Here is a 4660-nt window from a genome sequence, read left to right as displayed (position 1 = left end):
CTATTTGTCTTAGGAAATATCGAACTTTTATAGGGAATTCGGAAAATATTTCTGGCTAGCATGAAAGGTAAAATCCTGCAGCACAAAGTACAGACATGGGCACAGAGACTGAACAGATGGGCTGCTGTAAAACAACCATTTAATAAGGCATTAAAATGCCATCGACTTGGACACATAAAAAAAGCTATGAAAACAAATGCCTTTCAAATAATTAGGATCTTATGCTTGAGACCAGCATTGATCTACACAGAGATTTTCCTGCTGAAATCAGACCAGTCTAAGTCTGATTGTCTAAGGAAGGAATTAGCAGTGTGTAAATCGACTGCTGCTTGAGATTTTTAGTTCTGTTTCTGCCATAGAGAGCCAGTCATGTAAACTATCATTTTTAAATGCTTTATCTCCATCTCCCTGTTTCCTGCTGTGTTTTGAAAGACTTTGGGGTTATTATGCCAAAATATTTTTTTTTTAATTGAATCCCATATTTTTATCGTGAATATGTGAGAGGGTCAAATCGCTCGCGTTTATTCCCTGGGTATAAGTGAGTGTGAGCCAGTCGAGCAGATGGATTCAGAACAGCAGCCGAGCCCATTTCTGTCCTAGGAAATGCAGTGTGATTTTACTTTCACTTCAAGTAATGACAAACATTGATTTTAATACTTAACAATAGTTTGCAAATGTAGTTGCTGTGTAAAATGCATCATTTACTTGTATAAATTTACCTCTTGTAATGCAATGATATTTATTCAGGAGCCATTTTCAGCAGCTCTAATGCCTGCAAGTACAAAAGTAATGATTATATAACTGCCCATTCATGCCCAAGTAGTTAACGCTGGGTAACTGTTGCTGTTAAATCCCCAGTTTGTACAGCTCAGAAAGGCTCCGATATTCAAAACAAAGCAAAATTGTGGAAAGCAGGAAGTCTACAATATTTTAATTAATTCCACAGTGTGTGAACAGGCCAAAATTAAAAACGTTCAGACAATGACCATAGTACGAGAATATTTTGTAGAGGAAGTTGAATTCACAAAACATTCAAGTAAGAGTGAGGTTGCAAGACGGAGTAACACAAAATTGAAGAACACAAAATTGAAGAAATGTCTCAAACTGTCACCTTTTACTTCAGTTTCGTGGATTTGTCCATTTTTATCGCAAATATAGACTTAAATTGGTATTGTTCTTATTATGTGATGTGTTCCGTTTCCCATACGTTAGCTTTAAGAATATGGAAGAAATGACTGAATATGTCTTTCAGAACTTGTCTTATTGCTCGTGTGTGTTGGCATTCAGTAACCTAGAAGAAAAGTATGTATGTTTTAAATGTCAAGTTCCAAGCTGTTCCTTTCAGAAATGTTCTTGCAGATGCCCACTTTCAGAAACATTCACAAACTTTGTTTTTTAACGCACAGTATTGGGTCAGGTGATTCGGGTCCTGTGACTTAATTTAGTAACTGGTCAGAATATAAGATTTTGGTCTTTAGGGTGCAATGTCTTTTATTAATCAGGTGTGATGTAGCTTTGCTGCTAGCAGTGTTTTTAAAGGTATGAAAAAATTGCACGGCAGAGGCATTTTGTAAATGGCAGTCATCATTTTTGGAGTTCATCAGTCACTGCTCTGGTTGTAAAGCTTAGGGCAGAATTTTTTAAGGTCCAGTGAACTTAGGTGAAAGCTGTTGTTGCCATTTGGCTAGGAGTACTTCAGACCAGTAGCGGTGTATAGTGTGGAAGTTGTTTTTTTTTCTTTCTTTTTGGAGTCTGTTGTAAATGATTAGTCCAAAAGAGTAGCATAAAACGTGGAACTAGTCCCCTGCAGGAGTCGGCTGGAGGAAATTAAAGGATCAACAACATAAGAGAAGCACTGAGGTAGGATTGTTCCAGGCTGCAGCCACAGGCTTTCACGTGCACTCAGGAAATTGGCTTCATCAAAAACTGAGGATGCAGGAATGAGGATGAGGATGATAAGGCAGGTGATGATTCTAAATCATGTCTCAACATCACAGAAATTTTGAGGGTCCCCCCCCCCCCCTGCTCCCCCCCTTAAGCAGCATGCTTTCGATAGAAAGGTTGAACCTCATCCTTAGAAATTAACAGCTCTGCCCAAGCATGAGCAAAGTTTTGCAAGGTGGCTTAATGAATGGAGACGGCTCAGTTTCTCCCTAGAGACATGGACATAAATAATGAGGGCTTTAAATTTTTGCCTCTTTCCAAAGCATTGGGTGCTCTGTCCATCTGCACCATGGAGGACTGGCCTACTGGAGCTTGTGTTTTTAATTCAGGCAGAATATTTTCTTGAATGTTCATACATCAAAAACTGAGTGACCACTCTTTGGGGCTGAGACTTTAACAGTGGAGCTTGAAAAAACTTCTGAGAAGAAATGCCTGAGCCAAGCAGGGGTCTAAGCAGGCTAATGAGGAAAGATGGGAGAAGTCCCAGAGCTGGTGCCCTTGTTTCTGGGGCAGATGGGAATATGTTCGGCTTTGCCCCCCTTTTAGCTTCCAACTTTCTGATTCTCGTAACTTCTGTTACAAGAATGAGATGTATGATCATCAACGAGCAAGAACGATCCAAGTAGGAAGCAAAAATAAAGAACTTAAAAATCACACAGAACAAGGTTTTCCCCACAAAGCAGCTGGCATCTTTTCTTGCTTTAATCAATGTGAACTAGTGAGTGGCTTCTTTCAGACCAATACTCCCTGCAGTTTCGCCTTCAAAATTAAATTACAGCCCACCAACCAAGCTATTGTAGAAAGGAAATATATCTTCATACGCCTACATTCAAACACAAAACAAAACTGTATTTATTCTCCGCTTGGAACTGATGCAGGCAAGGTTAATAGAGGGAAATGGATACATTTGAAACCAAGGACAAACACAGAATTTCACCTAGAGTCTCCAGCGCAGGTTTTGGGCATCTTCTGGACTTCAGCCACCTGATAATCTTGCAAACGTCCAGGGCAGAAGATTTATGGCACTTATGGCAGCAGATGTCTCTTCACCGGGATCTCCATTTGCGAATGCTTTGGGTTTTCTTGCTTAAAACAGGAGTATTGCTGTTGTAATTCTTTTTTGTGGGGACATCTTCAGTGTCAGAGACATCATACAAAAATGGAGCAGCTTGTGGTGCTTTGCAAGTTGTCAGAAACTCTCTTCAAGGGACTCTGTAGTGGCATCCAAGATATAATAGAAAAAAAAACCTGACTTTGGTATTTCTTTTCCGGGTTGGTTAATCGTTCATCTCAGGTCTTACAGTCAAATTTTTGTGTTTGTTTGTTGCTTCATGCTCTCAGTGTGTGGGGTTGTTTTCTTTTTTCCATTCCAGCTCATCAGCCTGTTCCCTACCATGCTTGTAAATCCTTTATCAAAATGTAGTTTGCAATTAAATCCTCGGATGCATTCAGCTGATGTGTAGTTTGCTCAATATCCACTTCAGCTTCTTGAAGCTTTTACTTGTGAAGTTGACTTCACAAAGCTTGTTATGCTGGCGTGCCAGACCGCACGGGAATGTATAGTTTTGTACTCGGCAATTCAGCATCACTTCAAGTTTTGGTCCCCGCCGATCTCTCTTTAGGTTTCCATCATTGGCAATTGAAACTAACAGGTCATAGACTTCTGACACTTGGTACCAAAACATGCAGATTGCATCAATTTTGGCTTTTGCATCTTGTTTCATTTAAAAGGTTTTGGAAACAGGTTGGTCATGTGTTAGTGCATTACAACCTGGAGCTGCAGCGAGGTTGAAAAAAAATTGTTAATTCTTTGATCCACATCAAAAAAAATATCACTGCTTATGTGCAACAACATTTGGCTTCATTGGGTTGAACACTCTTTGAATATGTGTTGCCCAGGACAAAAAATACTGTAGTTAATGTTTGAAATTCTCTTCTGAACTCTGCTTTGTTTGCCCCATTGTGGTAGCCTTGATCTCTGAGAGTTTCACTGAACGAGATTCCCACTTCTCTCACTTGTTTGAGGAGAGCTTCTGTCATTCCCATGACACTTGCAGTGAAAACGGTTTGATCATAATACTGCCCTCGCTCACCTCTTGCTTTGTCTGGAGAAGGAAACCTAAGGATCGTTGTAACCTGCTCTTGTTCACTAATGGCTTGCACGCAGTCAGGTATAATTGAATAACACTTGACAACTTTCAGGGAAGGAATAATTTCCTTCTTGATCTTGTGCCGGAGAATTTGACTAATTTAGTTTGCGATAATTTTGCCCAGGTAATGATCCTTAATTTCCTTTGAGGTCATTTATCAGAGATGATCTTTCGTCACAAAGTCAGGTTTCCCGAGAAACTCCACAAATTATAAAATAAATAAATAAAAAATTCCACTGTGGTGTGAATACAGCCTCTCTGCTGAACCTTGTAGGGGAAAGCTTTCTGTGTTGCACAGTCTCTGGCATTATAGAATTTAAGCCTGAAGGTCCTGCAAGGCAGAAGCCATCAGCTGTATGAATGGTCAGGTCAGAAAGAGGGTTTCATCTCTGGTGCACCCAGATAAAGTAGTGATATGAGGCTGGTAAGACTAAAGTGATTTCAGAGAGGGGCCAAACTGTTGATTAGGGCCAGGGTGGGAATTACACTTGGACTCTTGAAAGAATATTAAACCGTTTCATTGATTAAGTCTACCTAAGTGAAGGCACAATCTAGTTGGAGGACCC

The sequence above is a fragment of the Crocodylus porosus genome, unplaced genomic scaffold (assembly GCF_001723895.1).
Source record: "Crocodylus porosus isolate Cpor-Errol unplaced genomic scaffold, CroPor_comp1, whole genome shotgun sequence".
NCBI lineage: Eukaryota > Metazoa > Chordata > Crocodylia > Crocodylidae > Crocodylus > Crocodylus porosus.
Note: the sequence above shows the minus strand (reverse complement) of the source record.